We start from the raw sequence: 25529 nt of genomic DNA, 5'->3' as shown, positions 1-25529 counted from the left end.
GCAGTATTACAGGTACAGAACAAAGCCGAGCTGGCGATGACATGAATGATCTATCACACTCAGCCACCTGCTTCCCAAAAAGAAGGCCATTTAAATGCCACATCTGCTCCGAGCCACCATCCACTAGAACAGGGACGAATACATGCACACACACACACACACACACACACACACACACACACACACACACACACACACACACACACACACACACACACACACACACACACACACACACACACACACACACACACACACACACACACACACACACACAGTCTGTGGTGCCTGATGCCCAATCCAACCTCGTTTTCAGGTCATGGTACCGTAGAGCGTTTGGAAAGTCACATGTCTAGGGATGGCTTTGGCATCGGACAGCAGGCGGGGGCCTGGGATCATGGGAAACCTCTGGATGTCACTGATGCAAGGCTTCACAGACCAACCCAGACCCATGGTGACCGCAGACCTCCAGACTAATCTCCAACAGACCCGGCCACCTGTCTGCTCTTGGCCTATTGACTGGACAACTGGACACCAATCCCCTTTTTCCTTCCCCTCTCACTGTTTTGGTTATCCACAGGGAGGGTATTATATTTGTGCTGTGCTGTGGTCAGTAAGGGATCCGTCCTGGCCATGTGTGTATGTGTCTGTGTTTAGTTTTTATTGGGCTGAGGCTGCTTCTTTTTTTCAGCCACAGCAGGCAGGGAGGCCAGCTGTGGCTCTGAGGAGACTGCTGAGGCTATTTTAATGAACTCTCTGCATCAGGGTGATGAATAGCTGTGTCTGAGTTCTGTCTGCCACCTTCCGAAGATGCTTCCACCAGGCCTTTTCACATACTAGATCTAAAGCCACAAAATGCCACAACATCCTCCCCAACACACACAAAACACACACAGGACAAGCGCCCACAAACACAGACACAAAAGCACACACACAGACACACACAAACAGTATGCTTAGTAAATTGAAGTTGTAGTAGGTCTAGTATAACATAGGACGGTACTTTAGACACTTTAGATAGTAAGGATGAAGCGTGCAGTATCTGAGTGTTAGAAGAGATGCACTGTAGGTTGCATGGGGGAGAAGACATAGAAAACATAAAACCACAGTCCTTTTGCCAGGGTAAGCGAGAGAGAGAGAAAGAGAGCGAGCGAGTGTTGCTGGCTCCATACCACTGTTCATTAGCACTGAACCATAACCATTCCATTTCTTCCCTTTTCACGGCAGATTTATTCTCCTTTGCCGTAGCGGTTGGAACACTGGACCGCTGCAGCATTACAGACTATCCTGTCAGGATCATACAGTTACGTCACAGAACAGAACATGCTCCTTAAATTAAGGACACGCTAAGGAAGCCTTCCCAGACCAAGCTTCGAGCAACTCCAGTGGCACTTGGCGAGACGTCTTCTCGTTAGACTCATTACCATGATGAGACGTCTTCTCGTTAGACCCATCCCCATGATACAAGTGTCCATATCAGTCTAGATCCACCGACAACAACAATCTATTCTATTCCCAGAAGTGCCTTAGGCCCTGTCAGAGCAGGATCCAACCACTCCTAATGTTAACGTAGCTAGTGTCCATCAAGACAGCTCCTCGCTCCTTTTCCAACACCATCAAGTCCATACACACTGTCAATGAGATGAACCAAGTGCACCAGTCTACTCTTGATTCCTCCTTAGTTAGACCTCCCCATTAGCAGACAACGGGACTGTCAGCCAGTGGAATAGCGGCCCTTTAATTAATCTTCCAGGATTGTGGAATTGTGCCTTTCCCAAACTATTTACCTCTTAAACGTGAAGTCCCCTACAATTGAATTGTTTTATCAAAGCATATCAAGGTAATTTTCGTATAAATCATCTATCATTAGACTGGATCGCTTCGTGATGGTTCTGACTGACAGCCCCGCTTTCATGCTTATATTCAGTTGGATGACTCTGGGGTATCGGGTTACATATCCACAGCCATTGGAGGTTCAGGAGTCCAGCCTTTAATGCTCATTCGCAGATTGGACTGTCCTCCAATTTGTGGCGGAACAGTACATCACAAGTGTAACCGATGTGAAATGGCTAGCTAGGTGGTGCGCGCTAATAGCGTTTCAAATCGGGTGCCGTCACTCGCTCTGAGACCTGAAGTAGTTGTTCCCCTTGCTCTGCAAGGGCCGCAGCTTTTGTGGAGCGATGGGTAACGATGCTTCGTGGGTGACTGTTGTTGATGTGGGAAGAGGGTCCCTGGTTCGAGCCCAGGTAGGGGCGAGGAGAGGGACGGAAGCTATACTGTTACACAGGCACACAAGCCGCATAGCGCTGCAAAGCTGAGTTTACTGCAGTCATAGAAGTCCCATCATTCTTTACGACAAACACACAGCGATTTATATCGAATTAAAAAACAAACAACTTGAACAAAATTTGAGCATGTGAAACAAAACAGCTTTGTGTTCATCACATAGGGAAATACTTTATGTTACATTTACATTTACATTTAAGTCATTTAGCAGACGCTCTTATCCAGAGCGACTTACAAATTGGTGCATTCACCTTATGACATCCAGTGGAACAGTCACTTTACAATAGTGCATCTAAATCTTAAAGGGGGGGGGGACAGGGAATACTTATCCTATCCTAGGTATTCCTTAAAGAGGTGGGGTTTCAGGTGTCTCCGGAAGGTGGTGATTGACTCCGCTGTCCTGGCGTCGTGAGGGAGTTTGTTCCACCATTGGGGGGCCAGAGCAGCGAACAGTTTTGACTGGGCTGAGCGGGAGCTGTACTTCCTCAGTGGTAGGGAGGCGAGCAGGCCAGAGGTGGATGAACGCAGTGCCCTTGTTTGGGTGTAGGGCCTGATCAGAGCCTGGAGGTACTGCGGTGCCGTTCCCCTCACAGCTCCGTAGGCAAGCACCATGGTCTTGTAGCGGATGCGAGCTTCAACTGGAAGCCAGTGGGAAGAACGGAGGAGCGGGGTGACGTGAGAGAACTTGGGAAGGTTGAACACCAGACGGGCTGCGGCGTTCTGGATGAGTTGAAGGGGTTTAATGGCACAGGCAGGGAGCCCTGCCTGTGAAAGCTGAGGTCGTGACGAATCAGTAGAGTTGGTAGCCAACTCTGTGGTATGTTCCCAGAGGGAGAGAGACAACAATGAATGACAACAGTGCCCCAGGAAATACTCACATTTTTCCTGACCACTAGTTAGATAAAAGCAATTTCAGTAATCAGGCAGTTGAAATCTTATAGCATGTCAACTGTAAAGTTGATTATTTGAGCATATGTATTTTTCATGAATAGGTGGTTTATAGCATTTTGCATTTGAAAATGGTATCTACGATGTACTATTTTTCATACTATTTACTATAGCAGTACATACTAGTGCAAAACGTGCATTCAAATCATAGATAAATAATGAATAAAAATAAAAACAGCCTGCTCTCATAGACTAGACGTAACATAGTAAATGTAAATCTGAGATACAAAAATTAGTATGATATGTTACGTTTGGTATAATTACATTAGACAAAAAGCTACTTAAGGCAAAAATGAAAGTATGTGGTTGGTCAGGGTGGAAGGGTAGGTGTATTACACGAACTTCTAGCAACCCAAAAGTTGTGAGTTTGAATCTCATCACGGACAACTTTAGCATTTTAGCTAATTAGCAACTACTCTTGAGTCGCTCTGGATGGGTAGCGTCTGATAAATGACTGGAATGTAATGTAAATATTGAGCGGCTTCACTGCAGGTGAATTGTATGTTTTAAAATTCAATAAAAATTCATTCAAAATATTACAACTAATATAAGTACTTTTTTACTACTTTGCAACTACTTAGCATGTTAGCTAACCCTAACCGTAACCCTTTAACCTAACTCCTAACCATAACCCCTAACCCCTAGCCTAGCTAACATTAGCCACCTAGCTAACATTAGAGTTAGCCAGCTAGCTAACGTTAGCCACAACAAATTGGAATTAGTAACAGATCATACATTTAGCAAATTCGTAACATATTGTATGAACTGTAATTCGTAAGATATTGTATGACTTGCAATTCATAACATACCCTATGAAATGTAATTCATAACATATCATATGAAATGGATGATGGACATCTACAAATGAATATACACCATACGAAATGTAACATAGCATACTAATTGGAATGTCTCAAAAAAATAAACATTTTAGCTTTGTAACAGTATAAGGCATTATTAGGTACTGTTCTCATCAAGATTTGTTTAATATGGCCATCCACTTAAAATGTACAGAGAGGATGAACTGTACATCTTTGCATAAGGACTGACTGACTACATTATATCTCCATTTGGTCTCTCTTAAGCATGTATTACAGTGGTGAGCTCAGCACACTTCATTTCAAAAGAAAATAATGAATGAATAATGAAATTATGAAAATTATGAATCTCTATGTGTAACGAATCTCCTCTTCGTCTGAGGAAGAGTAAGAAGGATCGGACCAATATGCAGTGTGGTAAGTGTTCGTCATATTTTAATTGAACAAACTGAACACTACACAAAATAACAAGGAAGAGAAAACGAAACAGTTCTGCCAGGTGAACAAACACTAAACAGAAATCAAACACCCACAACCAAAATGGGGAAAACCGGCTACCTAAGTATGATTCTCAATCAAAGACAACGAACGGCACCTGCCTCTGATTGAGAACCATACTAGGCCAAACACATAGAAATATAACAACATAGAAAAAATAACATAGACTACCCACCCCAACTCACGCCCTGACCATCCTAACACAAAGACATAAAAAAGGAACTAAGGTCAGAACGTGACAGTACCCACCCAAAGGTGCGGACTCCGGCCGCAAAACCTGAAACTATAGGGGAGGGTCTGGGTGGGCGTCTGTCCGCGGTGGTGGCTCTGGTGCGGGACGTGGACCCCACTCCATCATAGTCTTTGCCCGCTTAAGTGGCGCCTTTGGAGCGACTCCGGCAGCACCGTAGTGGAGGGCGACTCTGGCTACGCCGGAGTAAAAGACAGCTCTGTCAGCTCCTGACTTACGGGCGGCTCCGGCAGCACCTGACTGACGGCGGCTCCGGCAGCTCAGGACAGACGGGCGGCTCCGGGCAGCTCCGGACTGACGGTCGGCTCTGGCCTGGAGAGGGAACCTGGAGGGAGGAGACGAAGAGAAAGCCTGGTGCGTGGGGTTGCCACAGGACCCACCAGGCTGGGGTGACCTACAGGAGGCCTGGTCCGTGGAGGAGGCACCGGATGGACCGGGCTGTGGGGGAGCACTGGAGCTCTGTTGCGCAGCCTTGGCACCACTCCTCCAGGCTGGATGACCACTTTAGCCCGAACCATCCAGAGTGCAGGCACAGGTTGAACCAAGCTGTGGGTGAGCACTGGAGATTTGGTGCATACTACTCACACCTATCCCTTAGGCTCAATGCCCACATTCGCCTGGCATGGGCGGAGTGCAGGCATAGGACGCAATGCACCCTCCCAGTGCCCCGGAGACACAGCACGCAGAGCCGGCGCAGGATACCCTGGGCCGAAACGGTGTACCGGAGACCAGACAAGCTGAGCCGGCACAACACGCCCTGGCTGGATGCCCACTCTCGCATGGCACTTGCGGGGGCTGGCCTATAGCGCTCTGGGCTATGAGCGCGTACTGGCGACACCGTGGGCTCCACCGCATAACACGGTGCCTGACCAGTACAACGCTGCTTTTGGTAAGCACGAGGAGTGGGCTCAGATCTCCAACCTGACTCTGCCACACTCCCCTTGTGCCTCCCCCTAAAAAAAGTAATGGTTTCTTTGCATCAATTTGACCATGAATTCACGCAGTCTCCTCTGAACAGTTGATGTTGAGATGTGTCTGTTACTTGAACTCTGTGAAGCATTTATTTGGACTGGTAACTCTAATTAACTTATTCTCTGCAGCAGATGTAACTCTAGGTCTTCCTTTCCTGTCGCGGTCCTCATGAGAGCCAGTTTCATCATAGCGCTTGATGGTTTTTGCAACTGCACTCTAAGAAACTTTCAAAGTTCTTGAAATTTGACATTCATGTCTTAAAGTAATTATGGACTGTCATTTCTCTTTGCTTATTTGAGCTGTTCTTGCCATAATATGGACTTGGTCTTTTACCAAATATGTCAATATTTTGTATACCAACCATACCTTGACACAACACAACTGATAGGCTCAAATGCATTAAGGATAGAAATTCCACAAATTAACTCAACAAGACACACCTGTCAATTGAAATGTATTCCAGGTGACTACCTCGTGAAGCTACCACCAATAGTGGTACTGTATATACAGTGTTATGTAACAAAACGTGGAAAAAGTCAAGGGGTCTGAATACTTTCCCAATGCACTGTATATATATATATTTTTTTAAATATATATATATATATATATGGGGGATTGGAAATGATGCAGACAATTACACTAATGGAAGCTATAATCTATCTGCAGTATTAAAGCTGATTTACTCCCCTTTTTTATAAATAAATACTGCAATGGTCATTTACACTTCGACAGGTCATTGTACTTTGGTTACCCAAACAGCTATGTTAATCAGCACAGAAAGGCATACAATTCACACACAGTATGTTATCTTTACCAGCTGTCAGAAAAAGGTAGCATCAAGCACCAAAATGTAGCATGGTTTATTAATGGAAATATCCATTGCGAAGTACCCTATCATTATAAGGTTCCTGCTTCGTATGGCCTGGTACTCCTCTGCTATTACGGGACTGGATAATAAAATATCTGGTGGTTTTAACGAGACAATCAGTTCACACACTTCATTTAATTAGAATCACCAAGATGTACATTCACCCACATGCATGCGCAGTCCCCAGCCCACAGAGACTTATTTCCCTCTTTAATTCTGCAGTTCCTCGCCTACATTGGCTCTTGTTTTGTCACCATGTGTGGGAGACAAAATAATTGCCTCTATATTTCCTGAATTGATTTCTTGCACAGTTCTAATACAGTGGTCAGGCCTGAACTGAAGAGTAGGCGTCTGCCTTCTTACTGTGGGTTTGTGTTTCAAAGCAACATGCGCGCACACACACACACACACACACGAACACACACTGCGTCCATGACAGCATATTTAATGTCTTTTAAAAGCAGAACAATTAGTCTCAGTAAGAGTTAGGGCGGGGGCCATATTTCCTCTCAGTCTCATTATGGGGGCCAACATTACCCACGCAACGGAAGAACCACTCAAAGAAAATACTTATGGCTCTCTGGGCGCGATCGATGATTTTGCTGTGTAATCTAAGCCACTAACGTAAACACCATAAATGTTTTTTTTGTCGATTATCATGCCGACTGTCACTAAGAGAGGTCATTGTTAATGTTGCTGTGGTGTTCAAAATGTCCACGTCATTTCCGGGCGAGAGTATCTGCCGGTGTGGTGTTTAGTAACAGTGTTTACCCGTTAACCTCTTACTCCTACCTGGCACGCAGGCGTCCCATCTAGAGCTCTGGAAATGCAAATGCGCTACGCTAAATGTCGCTCTGGATAAGAGCGTCTGCTAAATGACTTAAATGTAATGTAAATGTTAAAACTCAAACGTTCATTAAAATACACATGCAGGGTATTGAATTAAAGCTACACTCGTTGTGAATCCAGGCAACTAGTCAGATTTTTAAAATGCTTTTCGGCGAAAGCATGAGAAGCTATTATCTGATAGCATGTAACACCCCAAAAGACCCGCAGGGGACTTAAATAATTTAATTAGCATAAGCAGCGCTACACAAACCGCACAAATAAAATATAAAACATTCATTACCTTTGACCATCTTCTTTGTTGGCACTCCTAGATGTCCCATAATCACTATTGGGTCTTTTTTTCGATTAAATCGGTCCATATATAGCCTAGATATTGATCTATGAAGACTGTGTGATAAACGGAAAAAAATAGAGTTTCATAACGTAACGTAATTTTTTTAAATTCAAAAAGTCGACGATAAACTTTCACAAAACACTTCGAAATACTTTTGTAATGCAACTTTAGGTATTAGTAAACGTTAATAAGCGATCAAATTAATCACGAGACGAAGTGTTTTCTATAGGGGTCCGTCTTGAAATACTGTCCGTGTATTTCTCAACCAAAATATCCGGTCGGAGACCGGAAGAAAAGGGCTGTCTCTTGTTCGTTTGACCAAGAAACAAATCCTAGGCAAATGACAAGACTGTTGTCATCGTGTGGAAGCTGTAGGTACTGCAACCTCAGCCCTATTTAATGTCTTTCGCCCATAACAATGGGTTGAAGCGGCGGATGGATATATTTTTCCACTTTCAGTGATCAGATTTTCCTGCACTTTTCAATGAAACGCACGTTCTGTTAAAGTCACAGCCGTGATTTAACCAGTTTTATAAACGTCTGAGTGTTTTCTATCCACACATACTAATCATATGCATATACTATATTCCTGGCATGAGTAGCAGGGCGCTGAAATGTTGCGCGATTTTTAACAGAATGTTCGAAAAAGTAGAGGGTCGACTGAAGAGGTTAACATCGATTTGTTAGTTCTTCGTCAGTTTTTTTTCATTAAGTGTTTGTTTTTGTCTACTTTTCGGGCCTGTCGTTTGTGAAGTAGTGCTACCAGAGTTTTGTGACTTTTATAACGTTGGCTTATAAGTGCTAGCTAGCTTGCTAGTTGCCTACCTTTGAGTCTGGGCTGCGCTGCTGTGATCACCTCCACCTGCCTGGTTTCTTCCTCTGATCGCTGGCCTCCTGGTTCCCTGACCCACCTCTGAATTGTTTCCTTAGGAATGGATCTAGTTTGGAGATTCCTCACCATACCTCCCTCTGGAATACCTATCCGATTAACCTCTTTGACTCTTCCGCGGCCCCGTGCTTATTTTTCTCTTCTGGCCAGCATTGTGTTGAGGGTATAGGGTTGCAAAGGGTCTGAAACTTTACTGGAAATTTCCAGAATTTTTCTGGAAATTGTCCATGAGAAGTTAAGCCTGTGAATTTGAGAAATGTGGCTTAAATTCATCAAAAAAAGTTAGCTTATAACAGTGAACCTTTTTTTGTGGGATACACAGAAGGCATTTCTAGGTCTTGGTTAAACTATCCCCAATTCAATGGAATTGCAACCCTCTGCATGCACAGTGCATTATTCCATCACATGTCCAGTGCACTCTTCCATCACACGTACATATGATAATAATATATAATAATAATATATGCCATTTAGCGGACGCTTTTATCCAAAGCGACTTACAGTCATGTGTGCATACTGTATGATTCTCAAGATCTTGCACACTAATGAGATGCTACTGAGCCCACACTACTACACTGTCTGAGCCATGGACTGCTTGCTTTCAGGTAAGTTTAGATTACAATACTGTGAATATATTTTATATGACATACATTATTTTTTTGTTAAATAGTATACAGTAGCCTACGGCAAAGTGTGTTTAAATAGTTTCTAACTTGTTAACAATTTCTCCTAGTTAGTTTTTGCTGTCATGTGGGTTTTAGCTTGCTTGAGCCTGCTAACTGAGGCATGTTAATTCACCTGTTTCCATACATGTTTCATTTGAAAACATGTATCTTACAAATGAATTGTTTAATCTAACTGCTTAACTATTTATCTGTACATGGAATTGTATTATTATTATTTTTACTCATTTCTTTCTAATCTCTACATCTGATGTGTGGAGACATTTCACTGCAGCTAATTTAAAAGGAAAGCTTTGTACATTTGTATACTGTGCCAAATCATATGTGAAGAATGCAACAAAGATGCAGAATCATCCAGCCAAGTGCATAAAGTTCCATCAGTGCTCACAACAAGCAACCTCTGACAAAACTCCCTCTACTTCTATTCGAGGTGGAAATGTCCTCCTGGAATCAGAAGTTTTTTGACTCATTCGAGGAACGTAGTCAGAGAAATGCTGATGAATGTCTTGCTCGAGCTGTGTATGCAACTGTTTCACCTCTGATGCGAGCAGGCAATGTGTATTGGAAGAGATTTCTGAATGTTCTTCGCCCAGCATACACCCCTCCAACCAGACATGCTTTATCTACTCATTTGCTGGATGCAGAGTTCAACAGAGTTCAAGTGAAGGTCAAGAAAATCATACAGAAAGCAGACTGTATTACAATCATCTCTGATGGGTGGTCGAATGTTTTTGGGAAAGGAATAATTAACTACATCATCTCTACCCCTCAACCAGTATTTTACAAGAGCACAGACACAAGGGACAACAGACACACCAGTCTCTACATTGCAGAGGAGCTGAAGGCAGTCATCAATGACCTTGGACCACAGAAGGTATTTACACTGGTGACAAACCATGCTGTGAACATGAAGGATGCTTGGTCTAAAGTGGAGGAGTCCTACCCTTACATCACACCCATTGGCTGTCATGCTCATGCATTGAATCTGCTCCTCAAGGACATCATGGCACTGAAAACAATGGATACACTACGAGAGCCAAGGAAATGGTTAGGTATGTGAAGGGTCATCAAGTTACAGCAACAATCTACCTCACCAAGCAAAGTTAGAAGAATAAGAGCACCACATTGAACCTGTCCAGCAACACACGTTGGGGTGGTGTTGTCATCATGTTTCACAGTCTCCTGGAGGGGAACGAGTCTCTCCAATAAATGACCATATCACAGTCTGCCGTTATGGACAGCCCCATCAAGAGGATCCTCGTAGATTATGTATTTTGGGAGAGATTGGTAAGCAGGCTGAAACTCCTGAATCCTATAGCAGTAGCCATTGCACGGATTGAGGGAGACAATGCCATCCTGTCTGATGTTCAGACTCTGCACACAGATGTAAGAGAAGAAACCTGTACTACCCTGCCAACTTCACTGTTGCTCCAAGCAGAGGAAACTGCAGTTCTGAAATACATAAAAAAGCGTGAAGACTGCCTGAAGCCCATACACGCCACAGAGTACATATTGGACCCCAAGTATGCTAGCAAGAGCACCCTGTCTGGTGCAGAGATCAACAAGGCCTATGGTGTCTCGCCATGTCTCACCACCGTGGCCTGGAATAGGGCAAGGTTCTTGGCAGTCTGGCAAAGTAAACCTCTAAGCAAGGGCTTTGGGATGGAGATATATCAGCCACCTGGTGGAAGGGACTTTGTGGATCTGAGGCTCTTTCCCCTGTTGCCTCCATCATCCTCCAAATCCCGCCAACATCAGCCAGAGCTCGACTGGTCCTTGTTTGGGAACACACATACCAAAGAACGCAACATTGCCAAAGTCAGGTCCTCCCTCTCCTGCCACTGAAACCCTCATACATGCATTCATCTCCTCCTGTGTTGACTACTGCAACTCACCACTCTTATGGCATCAACTCAAGCTCCCTCCCTAAAGCTGCAGATGGTTCAAAACTCTGCAGCCCAACTCCTCAAACACACCAAGTCCTGGCAGCACATCATGACCTCCACTGGCTTTCTATCTCCCAACGTATTGATTTCAAGATCCTCCTTCTGACCTCCAAAATCCCCACGCACACTCTGTTCCACCACAGCAGGCCCATGCTCCAGATCTTTGGTGACAGGGCCTTCTCTAGGCTCTGGAACTCCCTCCCTCCAGCCATCTATGACTCTGAGTCCATCACCATCATTCAGTCCCTCCTAAAGCCCCATATCTTTGACAAGGCTTCCAATATCACCCCTCATCGTACAGAGAGGCCTGGTTCACTTGAAGTTTGAAGGGATATAACACACTCTACAATCACCCCGAAGAGTATCGTGACGCAACAACGCCTCTGAAAACCCCTCATCGCTCTGTCGGGGAGAGAGACAAGACTTGGTAACAGAGGGACGGAAACAGGAGAAGGAGAGTGCATTACGGAAGGAGAGTTGGGGCACCGACTGTGGCATCAATTAATGAGAGGCCTGGCAGCATGTCCATCCAGACTCACTCTGCTCGAGTTGTACCCAGGGAGGAGGAGGCCACCGTGGGGACATTCATAATTGAGGCCCCTGTTTAAAGGTTTAGATGAATTAGGGCAGTTTTTCCCAAACTCTGTCCTGGAGACCCCAAGGGGTGCATGTTTTTTTTTGTCCAAGCACTACACAGCTGATTCAAATAATGCAAGCTTAATTATGAGGTGATTATTTAAATCAACTGTGTAGATCTAGGGCAAAAACCAAAACGTGCACCCCTTGGGGTCCTCAGGACCGAGTTTGGGAAACACTGAATTAGGGCCGGGGGAGGGGGGTGTGAATTGGAGAAAAGATGTCCATTATGTTACTAATTATGGAAGGTGGAGGGCCAAAAAGTTACAAATGCTAATTAAGTGAGTACCCCCCCCAACAGGATTTGCTGTGGTGAATCATCATGGCCAATCTTTAATCTGATATCTTTCCTACCCATGTTTATTCTAGTGGGAATCTAGTTTGGAACTGACATGGATAATAAATTACTGTCACTGGTGTGCTTGTATGCAAATGCAGATGTGGTTGAGTCCTTCTGATATAAATGTAAAACACAGCTTTTTACAATGGTAAAGGGGGAGCATTTATTGTCAATCCGTGACAGCTGACAGGAGGTTGAAAATAGGCGGAGAGGAGAACCCACTGCCCTCATGACTGACAGCTGCTTTCCACTCTACTGACATCCACAGAGAAGAACGGAATCTGGAAGGCGCAAAAATAGCACATCTGTGTTGTCTTTTCTCCAGAGAAAGAAGGGGATCACGTTTGCTTTACGATAGATCCATCTGAAGTGCCTTGAACTCTTTGAGAGTAAACACTGATCGTACTGACAACACAGTGACACTGCAGATACTAGCAGGCCTCACATGCAGTGCTCACACAGGGCTGGGGATAAAACACAGAGAGGGACCGATGGAGAAGATGAGAGGAGATATCAGGCTTCTATGATGTGAGCAGCCTCTAAGCTGCAAAGCTGAGAGCTGAGAGCTGCCTCTCCCCTCTCTTCTTCATTTTCTCCTCCAATTCGAACCTTCTCTCACTATAAAGTTAAAAGCTCCAGAAAAATTAATCAACTGCACACTGTACAGAGAGAGAGAGACACAATTGACTAATCATTTAGCAGGTTCTGTCATTTGGCAAAGGAAATGCTGTGGAAAAAAATAATGCACATTTTCCATCATTCTTATCCTAGTGAGATCGCTCAAGATTGAGTACAAAATTGTATGTCTGTCTATATCCTGAGGAAGAGTGGGAATTCAAAACCCGGCCACTGTGAGCGGTTATACCATCAAGTAAGCTTGGGTTCTGTTAGGACGTCATGGATGGGCATAATCCCATGGCTCCGGATTTGAAGGTCACGCGATCCCAGGGGTAGACACTGGTTTATAAAAATGAATGTTTTAACCCTATCCCAAAACGTAACCCTTACCGTAGGTATTTGGAATAAATACCTAAACTTTATGTTTTAACCCTATCAAAAACGTTAACCCTTAACTTCGAAATTTGAATTTTGGAGAAACGTGGATAAAAGTCAACTGTGATATCTTGTTGGTTATCCTGTCTATCCTCCACGATTGTAAACTTATTAAGTTCCTAACTCATATATGCAACATTATTTCTCTCCTATTGCATTATGACAATAGATATTTAGAGTGTGGGCAACTGGAGTGCTTGTCTTTCAAACCAAACCTCTGCAGGGAGAAATGGAAAGAGAGCTTGTGACGATTTCCACTTTTGGACGTTAACAAGGCGACACCCCATCTTAACTCATCCTCCACTATTACGAGATTGGTTGAACAGTGCAGAAGAGAACCTCCCCTGACAGCTTTTTTAGTTTCAGTTCCAAGCATTAATTTCACACCTGCAACGTTAGGTTAGTCAAAGCCTAACATACACAAAGTATTACGTGCATTTGAATTCAATCAAATAGGCTATTATTTTAAACAAACTATGAAAGGATGCGTCCCCAGCAGGGTTTATGTTAGGAAAATGTGGCGCTGGACAACGTGACCGGGGAAGATTTTAATTTACCACCAGAGGTTGGACCAAGTCATTGTTTTACAAGACACAAGTAAGTCTCAAGTCTTATCACTCAAGTCCCAAGTCAAGACAGGCAAGTCCGAGTCAAGTCCCAAGTCAAGTCTCAAGTCCTAAACTTTGAGTTTCGAGTCCTAAACTATTCTTAATGTGCTCTTCACCAAATGTAATAACATTTCATATTTTTAACAAGAGTAATAGTTAGTATATTACATTTACGCAAATCATGAATGATTTTAAAAACATCTATATATTTATTACTTTCCAAATAAAAGTTATATTTCCATGGAAATACATGGGTGGCCATGAGAAAGTCAGCAATTGATGTTAAAGTCAAAGTCGAGTTGCAAGTCATCATATTTCTGACTCGAGTCCAAGTCATGTGACTCAAGTCCACACCTCTGATTACCGCCATTTGAGAAATGTACTGGACCCATATGCATTTGGTTCGTAAACTGTTAGGGCATTCACTCACAGTGCTCAGAATGACAGAAGTCCCATTTAGATTATGGTAACTCATCTTAACAGAACATCTCCTCTAATGAAGCAGTAAAATGTAATTTGCCAAAGTACAATTCTAAACAGTGCACCTGATGCGACTGATGGGAGCGATTCCACATGTCAGATATGATCATCTCTGTTAGAAAGGGGGGAATCTATTGATCTATTTATAAAAGACGCCACAACTAGGATGGGTCGCTAATATGACTGGACAACAGAAGAAAGCTGATACAGAATAGGAGAGAAATGCTGGTCTTTATAAAACATTTCCCTCCACGTTTCTACAGAGCATATTTTTGCCTGTTATGAGACATAACAGGAACTGAACTAAAACGTCCACGTTTTCAAAACACATACTGCCTCCATCTTACATTGAAAAGTGGTGGGTAACACGCTGATAGCCTGCCTACTGTTGCCTATGCACTTGAATAGCAAATGGGTGGCGTTCTTCAATTACCAAAATTACATTTTAAAAATGGTGGCCATCACGCAATTGCATTTAGCATGGTTGTGCAATGGCTGGATATATAAAAGGAAACCCTGGTCTCCAGAATCTAGTACAAGTTAGAGCTCTGCTACCGACCCGAGCCCGAAGGAACTCCGGCATTATACATCGTTTTAGGGTATGGCCAGAGCTCGGGTATCACTAAATTGATCATTAACATTTTGAAGCTGAGCCACTTGCGTGTGTACAGTCCTATCTGACTAAGATCATAACATGATGTCAGAAGTGCTTCACCTTCATCAAAAAATAAGACTACTTCACAGATAATCATGTTCCTTGAGTTTTGCCGGTGTAGAGTGACGAAAAGAGAGCGAACTGCTGTCTCGTGTGTCTTCATTGAGCAGAGCAGCCCAAGCGGAGTCATTGCTATGGATACTCACAGACTTAGCCACCATGAGCCGAGTGCATGCAGAGTGAGCTGCGCGCAGCGAAAAAGTGTCAGACATAGAGGAGCAGCTTACAAAGGAAGTTATTTGTGAATTCGGGCCTTAGATTTGTCAAAAGAAATCGGGCCTGGGTAGGCTAGGACCTGAATGTCCAGGACATGGATAGGGCTTAAAATTCCTGCCTGTGCAGGGCTCAAGTACAATTACATATTGAACAAAAATATAAATGCAACATGTAAAGTATTGGTCCTATGTTTCATGAGCTGAAAAAAAAAATCCCAGGAATGTTCCATACGTACAAAATGCTTATTTCTCTCAAATTCTGTGGACAACTTTGTTAACATCCTTGTTAGTGAGTGTTTCTCCTTTACCAAGATAATCCAACCACCTGACTGGTGTGGCATATCAAGAAGCTGATTTAATCAACATGATCATTACACAGGGGCACCTTGTGCTGTGGACAATAAAAGGCCACTCTAAAATGTTTAGTCACACAACACAATGCCACAGATGTCTTAAGTTTTGCGGGAGTGTGCAATTGGCATGCTGTCTGCAGGAATGTCCACCAGAGCGGTTGCCACAGAATTTAATATTAATTTATCTACCATAAGCCATCTCCAACGTCGTTTTGGAGAATTTGGCAGAATTTGCTCTGGATCTACGTGTACGACAATGTGTACCAGCAACTTCGCACAGCCATTGAAGAGGAGTGGGAAAACATTCCACAGACATGTCTGTGACCAACAGATGCATATCTGTATTCCCAGTCATGTGAAATCCAGATTAGGTCCTAATTTATTTATTTCAATTGACTGATTTCCTTATATGAACTGCAACTCAGTAAAATCTTTGAAATTGTTGCAGGTTGTGTTTATATTTTTGTTCAGCATACATAACCAGAAAAAAAAAAGATTTTGATCAAAACGTTGAACTGAAATTAAGTTGCCCTTCAGCTAATTCTATCTTCAGAAAGATAACAATAAAAGTATGGCGGATTTCTGTTTCTCATTCCCATCCACCACAGATAGATAAAGGCGCATACACAGTCTCTGTACAATATATTTAATGACACGGGTAAATCTTTTTCATGATAGGCATTTCTTTGAAGTCCCAGCTCTTCCGTAAAGGGATCTGATGATGAGAAACTTGAACAGTCTTTGTGTTAGGTCATGAAATCGACACCCCTTTCCTTTTTTTTCCAGGTTGCTGTGGAGGATTCAATCCCCTAAACCAATTTATAGGAGAGTCTCTGAGTCACAACAGTTCATTTGAACTTGCAGTAAACAACCGCATGGACTCAGGCCCTTAAATGAGAGAACTTTGACATGATCCCAGGTTTTATTGCATCTTATTCCCTGAACTATAATCAGAGCTGGGTCGACTTCCCCCACCCTTTCTCACAAAGAAATAACAAGCATAGAAAATAACAGGCTAATTTCAAAACCCCGTAATTCTAATTTTCTGCCCAAATTGCAGCCTCGTGATTACAGGCATGAGGTGGAGCCTGACAACAGCAGCAGAAAGAGAAAGAAAAAAAGTCTCTGCCAGGGAGCCTTTGGCGTTTCAGAAAAACAAATGACAAAATGACAGCGCTCTTCCTCCCAAAGGGAGCGCAGCGTAGAACTGGGTCTCTCCAAAGCTCCAATTCCCCAATCTAGGCCTTTCACAGGGATGATCGTAAAAGCTTGGAGAGTGAGATTGGGTTCTCTAGCCCTGCCTGCTGCCATAGAGAATGAGTTAATAGGGATCCACTGCAATGGTAAAGTATTGGGAGTGAGGGCTGCCAAATGTCGACATGCTCAAATGGGGCGAGTGGAGAGGGAGGGGATGGGGATAGGGATGGTAAGGGGATGGGGATAGGGTTGCCAGTGGTACTGAAAGGCACCTCTATAGAAGGGCGAGAGAGCTCCTAAGCTGTCCTGAAGCTGCTGGGTATTCAGGGCTCAGACTCCAGCTGAGTGCTGAATGCTGTCCACTTCATGGGGCTGGATGGAGGATTCTCCTGCACACTCACTCCCCTAATTCCTTTATTGTACTGTAGTTCCTCATATGGTGGGGATTGGCAATAAGAGAAACTCAGTTATGTGGTCAAATCAGGGGTGAAAGTAGAATTCATTTATTCGCGTTACGGGACTTCAAGGACGTGCACCAAATTGTTTTATGGGCCTAATCATATAATGACATATAGAACCCCTATTAATTCAATTCGGATCTCTGTTGGCGTAGTCGTAAAGATCTGTCACTTAACTTATAAAATGTATTACCTTTCACTGTGTCATAAACACAACCAGTCATGATGTTTTAATCTGACTGTTAAACAATCACTTCAGAGGGCTCCTTTACTAGGCTACCTGTGCACGTTCATCCACTAGCAACATATTTCCAGCCTCCAAACAGTAGTGAATGGAAAGGGGCATTGTTACACAGAAAAGTGTCATGACATTTGGCGAATGTCATTAGGGCAGAATGTATGCGTCCCCTGCTGTCCGTGCGCGTCTCAGTGTCGGCCCCTCATCTCTGCCTTGACAAAATGCATTTTGGAGCATAGGCTATACCACCCGTTTTCAAATCAATTAGCACATTTGTCATGCTTCTGACATGTGCTAATTATAAAAAGTGGTGTAATAGCCTACAGTTTTCTTGACATTTTGTTTTAATTATTGTGATAGGGTCATGTTTTACCGGTACAGTGTACCCCCACTGTTTATTTTGCCGGGACGCCGTACCGGACCATACCACCTTACTTTCGCTGCTGGGTAAAAGGAATGGATTTTTTTATTCTAAAGTATGTGCTGCTAGGTGGAAGTAGTGGAGCTATGGCAGAGAATTATGTCCTTCTTGCTTCATTTGACTTAACTGTGACCAAACACGAGTCGGTTGCCAAAATGTTTTACATTTTGTAACCAAATACACATAGTGGGTTAGACAATATAACTTGGAATCTAAGTCCAAAACGGTAAAAGAAAATCTGTTGAATGCAATGTGGCACCCCCCCCCCCCCCTCGGCACTGTGCAAGCTGTTTACCCGGCGTTTCACAACAATGCCATGTGAACTTTACGTGATATGCCCCCGCAGGACTCCAATCTGCAGCCACATCAGGTACACTGGCTGGACAACAGATGCAACTGAGATCCGCTCCATTTTACAAACCTGTAACAAAGAAACCTGGAGTCCCTCCATTGCAAACGCAACACACCCTCACAATCTTACTCACACACACACACACACACACACACACACACACACACACACACACACACACACACACACACACACACACACACACACACACACACACACACACACACACACACACACACACACACACACACACACACACGCATTAGTAAAGTGACACCAAATAAGCATGAATAAATATAAGACAGAGTTGTGTTTCACAGTCGAATCTCTGAGGAGCAGCCAGCAGCAACCTGTCTTCCTTCACCGCTCTTTACCGTACGCAGCATGAGCATTAGCCCATAGTGACTGGGACACTGCTGGCTCCCAGGCAACCAATTTGTTTGTTTATTGTCTTGGTGTTTTGTTGCGGTTACAGTTCATTGCAGCCAGCCAAGCTTGGGCATGCTCCTTTAAATGGCATCTATAAACCATGGGATATGCTCCCCCCCACCTCCTCACACAACAAAGCAGAGCGTACAGTGTCACGATGATGCTTCTGCTACTGCTGCTCTCTCGCTAGCCACGATGGAGCTTAGATATTGTCCTGAAATGCTGTCGGATCCACCTCAGTGGTTCCACGGGGAGGCAGGACATGCTGTAGAACGTGATATATGACACACCTAAACTTATTAGCCCATGAAGAACACAGCTGGCAAGGCCTTACACTGAAGTGCTTTGAGCTGCTCAAATATGGTGCAATACTATGGATAGATGGCTGCCTTGTGAAGACCAGTGTTGAGGGTAATGCGTTACAAAAGTAGTGTGTTACCTAATCAGATTACTTTTAGGAGTAATGGTGTAAAATAACATGTTACATTTTGAAATGGGGTAATATTATTACAGTTACTTTGTCACGCAACGCGTGCGTTACTTTCAGAATCATATCTTGACCAGGCGCGTCTCCATGATCTGATCTCGACTCGTTTCCTCGTTAATTCTCCAGCTGCAGAGAAAGGCTGCTTGGAGAAACGTCATGACATCTGCTGTCCATAGAAATGTATAGAGGGTGCACTTCTGATCTTTGATCTCTGATCGCTTCTGTGTAGTAGGACATTGTAGTACTGTACTGATTTTGCTCATGAAAGTGACATTCAGCAGATGACGTTTGTAGGGTCAGTTGAGGGGAAATACATAGGGTGTCCAATCAAAAACACATCTTTTGACAAATGGGTGAAATAATGTTATTTGTGTAGATACTCCTCTAAGAAAACCAAGAGTCCAAACCTCATGTCTCTTTCATAATCGGTTCAAAAGTTTATTGGAGTTTTTACCTTTCTATGAAAGACAGAATTAGCGTCACTAAATCAAATGGCCGCCAGAATGTTTATATTTTAACATTTCATATTAATGCAAAATTCTGGTTGTTTTTTCAAGGATTTCTCACAAAAACAAGCAGATCTCTGTGAAATGTCAACGGAGTACTAAGCATACCACAAGCTTTTTCATTTCAAAGCCTTTTACATTTAATTATGTTTGTGAAAATTGGGCTTTTTGTGACCCGCAGAAACAACTTTGCAGATGAAAAATCCTCAAAATCCTAAAATCCTCAAGTCGCTGCAAGAAAACGGCACTAGAGTTCGGTGCTTGTTATTGGAGTATTAGGTTACGAAATCCAACTTTTTGGATCAGAAATTCCATCACCTAAGCGTGTTTTCACCCACTCTGGGCAGAGTGGGTGGACACCCTACCGTTCATGTACGTGTAAATCTTTCAAATGGTAAGTTGGTTTATCAAGGCTTTTTGACAACTCCAACAGTGCAATGTTTTATTTTTAAAGATTATCTTTGGTTCTGGTTGCCTGAGTGTGACTGAGTAAGCTAATTGTACAAGTTCTGGCTGGACTTCACATGGCCTACATAAATGTGCAACATTCAGAAAATGCTAAATACATATTTTGCTTGTCTCCTGCATGCAAACAGAGCACAGTGTCTTTCCATATTAATCTGACAGCGAAGAGCTGGAAGAGAACACAAATGCTGCCTAGGGGTTTCTCCTTAAAACTAGACACAAGCCTCTTATCCCTGATAGTCTCTTCTTCTATAAATCACCTGCGGTCTCATGCATATCAAGTGTTCACAGCTCCTTCTCTGTCTGCCTGCCACGCTCAGACTCCTCTATTTGTTGCCAATGTGACGGCTTCTTTAACCAAAAAAAATGAAAACATACAGCAGCCAGGGTATCTCTCACAATGTCTCTTTTAGCACCAGGACAATATCAGACCAAGTGAGAGAGAGAGAGAGCGTGTACAGACTATAAATGTACAGCTGTGCTGTTTCTTGTCTGACAACTGGATACTGAACAAATTTCAGTCCGCTTTTAGACCGGGGCCCAGTACTCTCACAGCTACCACACTGGTTGTAAATTATATTGTAAGAGTTTTGGATAAGAAGTTGAACAGTGTTGCTTTGCTTGTTGACCTGTCAAAGGCTTTCGATGCAGTTGATCATTCTCTTCTGCTTAAAAGACTGACCTCACTGGGGTTGGCCTCAGATACATGTTTGTGGTTTCAGAATTGTCTTCGTGATAGATTTCAAGCTATTATTGCAGATGGGGTAAAATCAGATTTTGACACTGTTCACAAAGGAGTCCCACAAGGTTCGATTTTAGGTCCTTTATTACTCACTATATAAAAAAATGATACCTGTAACTCAATGGAAAAACAATTCAACTTTAATTTCTATGCTGATGACACAGTACTATATGCCACAGCCCTATCACTCGCTCAAGCATTTACATTCCTGCAGTTTGACTTTCAATTGCTTCAAGATGCACTTGTAGATCTTAGGCGGGTGCTTAATTCAAGTAAAAATAAGTATATGGTATTTTCATGATCCAAAAGTATACAATTGGAAAATCTGAACATTGCTACCCATGATGGCTCTCTTTTGGAACGTGTTCCTACCTATACATACCTTGGAATTTGGTTAGATGATAATCTCTCTTTTAAAACTCATGTAACTGAGCTGGTAAAGAAGCTGAAATTGAGAATTAGATTTTTTAATAGGAATAAATATTGTCTGTCATCACAGCACAGAAAGTAAATTGTGCAGGCCACTTATGTCAGTGCTTGATTATGGTGATGTTTTATATATGCGTGGATCAGCATTAGTACTGAAGAAATTGGATGCAGTGTATCATGCAGCGTTGCGCTTTGTTACTGGTGCAAACTTTTGCACACATCATTGCCTTTTGTACACTTCGGTTGGCTGGGACTTCCTGGCTTTTAGAAGGGGCCAGACGCTGGTTGATATCTGTCTATAAAGCTGTCTCACAGAAAATTCCTAATTATCTGAACTAAAAAATCAAGATGGTCAAACCAGGTGGTCTGACTCGGTCACATGACATGCTAGAGATACCCCAGAGTTAGGCAAAACCACATTTGAATATCATGCTCCACACTCATGGAATGAACTGCACAGAGAACTCCAGTTAGATATGTTGGTGCCTATAAGACAGTTTAAATGCACATTACAATAACTTTATATTAAAAACTGTGATTGCTTTTTTTGTAAATGTGTGTTTTTGATATAGAAGTTTATTTATTTGAATCATTTTAATCTCCGTCTTGTACTTTTTATTTGTTTTAATTTGATTTAGTTTTAAATTCTCATTCATTGCTGTGTTGTTTTTATTGTTCGACCACAGGACACAACTGAACAAGAGACTCTGTCTCAGCTTGTTTCCCCTGTTTCAATAAATCTTAATAAATAATACCACTGAGAAAGGTTGAAATGGGTCTGCAAGAGCCATCCTCTATTTGATAGTACTGTAGCTTCACATTGGAGAATGGTCTTGGCCACACTGCTTATGACCACTCGAAGTCCATCCATGTCTGAGGAAGTCGGAAGATGACATGGAAACCGTCCACTAGAGGCAACAGTGAGCGCTGATACCTTCAAGTAGGTTAGCATCTGCCTCTGGTGCCAAAGGTTGCATGTTCAAATCCAGCCTATCCCAAACCTTAACTCTTACCTTAACCATTCAGAATTAATGCCTGAATTTAACCTTAAACACTTCTAAATTTGACATTTTGAACAACTTCTAAATGTGATGTTTGAGAAACATGGATGAACGTCTAATTCTGACATGAGACTGTGAGACCTTGTTGCAAATATAGCACTGCACCGAGTTACAGTGCAATCATCTCTACTTTTAACCACTTTCATCACACATCTAGCTAGTACAGATTTGGAACAAATGGGGCCAACGTAGGTGTCCCAATTTGACCAAGTTTCACTTTTACAGGATAATTGGCCAAAGGGGAGAGCCTAATTGGATGAAACCCTATCATAGACACCTCAACAACCAACCCAGCATCCAAACCCACAAACCCAATCCATTCTCATGAATTGTCCAGCATTGTTTACATCCAGTGCAGTTGAACTGTCCCAGGGTGGCCTTTGCTCCGTCTGTCAGCAATACAATAACACAGTCCAATAAAAAAAAACTCAGAACAACAGCGGGACCACAAGCAACTCCGGGGGCTACATACGGCAATCTATAAAACACTGTAAAGGGTTCCCTGTCAGCGGGTGTGAAAGGGAAGATCTACACCTCCTCTGACTCTCTGGAGGGACTTCAATTAATCACAGCAGAGTTGAATCGTCGCTGCGCAACAGGAGCCGTAAGGTTATTGCCATCTGTGTTCGACAGGATGAAATTAGATGATAGCACTAATTGCAGATAGACAGTTGACCGCACAACGCATGTCAGGGGGATGAAGGACATATGGACGGATGAAGGACATATGGATGAATAGAGAACTAGGAAGGAGGAGATAGACAGAGATACAGAGGATGTGGAGAAAGGAGAGAGAGAGAGAGAGAGAGAGAGAGAGAGAGAGAGAGAGAGAGAGAGAGAGAGAGAGAGGAACGTGCACCACTGTGCTGTGTGTGGTGGCATAATCATGAATATCTACAGGGGCAGACAAGGAAAGGCAAGGCTGATTAGCTCTGAGGAGTGTTTGTGTCACCAAAACACAAATCCACAATCCTCTGTCTCCTTAATCAGACAGCTGCTTTGTTAGAGCATGAAGAGAAAGGAGAAAAATCACATTTAAAGCACATACTGTGAATAGTCAGATCTAATGCCGCCTCCAATGTGCAGTGTGTCTTAGCATAAGGAGATAAGCTTTTCCTAGTTGTCAACACACATTGTTTTGGTCCACTAAGGCTTGGCCTTCTGGTACTCATACCATTTGTTCTAGAACAAAACTTTTGAGAAACAATACATTTGATTTTAAATTTATCAAAAGCTCGATTTTGAGTTGAATGTTTAAAAACAAAGGCATTGGTCATATGAGTCATACGTCTCGGTGTTAAGCTTTTTCATAGCAGTTTTAGCATCAAATATTCCCTGAACTGCACCCCAAAAATTGTGTCGCACACACAGAGAGACAGAGCGAGAGCGAGACAGAAAGAAAGAGAAAAATACATCTGCCACTGCATGGTGTAATTATTCGAATTTCTTTAATAAACAGCCTCATGTATGAGATTCACCTTATGAGTGAAGTTATCCCCTCACAGACCTTCAATTAGTTGTACTGGAGCAGCACCAGGAGGACCTGTGCCATACACTGGGGGGAAAATGACTTCATATTTCTTTTCATTTCATTATTGAAATTGAAACCAATCACAACTCATGTACAGTATCAGTGAACATGGGGAGAAATAGAAGTATTAATAACCGTGTGCCAACTTTTGATCCTCACATTTCATGCACATTCTGTAGGCTAATATGCGACTATCCATAAGGAACACTATGTTTTACGCACAGGCTAAAGAGAAGAAACCAATACCAACACCTTGCTGGATTACATGAATTTAGACCAACGTGAACCCGTATTTTCATCAACCATTATTTATAGCGACTGTATTGGTTTGGATCCCCATCTGTGACAGTATATTACATGCATCCCTTTTACAAATAAAGCACTTCAAATTATACTGTAGTTTTCACAAACAAACCTAATAGTAACCCGAAACAAGGATATGTGGACATCGGTGAGATTGGCTTTAAGATTCAGTACGTAGCAAAGTCTAATTTTGTAAGTATGTAGAAATGGCTGTAAATTCGTATATTCTGTCCACAGAATGCGTTATCCATACCATGCACATACGTTTTATGCTTTTGAAAATAAAGATCACAATAAGCACTTACGTTCATTATTAGGATATATAAAACACCAAGTAGCCTAGATTATTTTCACATTAGCAAAATTATGTAGCCTAGATAAATTCAATAGAATATATATTTATAAAGACGCATAGCCTACCTGTCGTTGTGCTGTCAATTAATCCCGTGAAATGCCCCTTTCATTTGCTTTCCATTGTCAAAAACAAAACCAGGATAATGTTAAAGAAATACCATATCCTTATCGCATGAAGGTGCCCACCACGACAAAAACATAACCTATGACAATTATATAGAAATCAAGCTTTCCGAACGCACAAATCCCCGAGTCGAGAGAAGTCTAAAATGTATTGCATAGACTTTAAAGCTCGACCGGACCCCCGGCTTGATCAGTAGACTGGAAAGCAACTGGAGATCTTCCAAAGTTCCAGGTCCTTTTGCGCTTTTTCAGAACTTCCCAACCGCAAAAGGGCGACAGCTTGGAAGCAAAAACGTATAGTCAATCATTGTTTCTCCAGAACATATTAGTATTGTTGCAATTCACCCAGTATTGTTTTGTTAACTTGTTGTGGGTGTGTTTCTTCGCCGTTCCAGACGAGGCATTTGAGATGAAGGGTCGGAGCGTTAGCAACGGGAAGCAGAGCAGGATACGCACCTGAGACAAGTGTATCATTTCAAAACAACGTTACTTCAATGATTTGGCGCCACTCAGTGGCATTTTCACTTGCCGCCTTGGCGTCGTGCAATAGACGTATGATAAAGGGGCTAATAATAGGCTATGAGAGTTATCCCCTGAAATGTGATGGTTTATTGAAGATGTTATGTATCTATGATATGGTGCCAACGAAATTGCTACTGTCACATATTAAAATGAAATGAATGGCATATTAT

General features: G+C 42.7%; 1 protein-coding gene across 2 annotated transcripts in view; it reads right to left on the bottom strand.

Annotated features, from left to right (window-relative positions):
• tafa3a (TAFA chemokine like family member 3a) overlaps positions 1-25247 on the bottom strand; it is a 207403-nt gene extending 182156 nt beyond the window's left edge. For both annotated transcript variants that reach the window (XM_046343018.1, XM_046343019.1), the window contains exon 1: positions 24781-25247. The gene's annotated coding sequence lies outside the window, so the exon portion shown is untranslated. The remainder of the gene's footprint in view (positions 1-24780) is intronic.
• Positions 25248-25529: the final 282 nt, after the last annotated feature.

Source organism: Oncorhynchus gorbuscha, linkage group LG03 (assembly GCF_021184085.1).
Source record: "Oncorhynchus gorbuscha isolate QuinsamMale2020 ecotype Even-year linkage group LG03, OgorEven_v1.0, whole genome shotgun sequence".
Lineage (NCBI taxonomy): Eukaryota > Metazoa > Chordata > Actinopteri > Salmoniformes > Salmonidae > Oncorhynchus > Oncorhynchus gorbuscha.
Note: the sequence above shows the minus strand (reverse complement) of the source record. Positions and strands in the feature narration are given on the sequence as shown.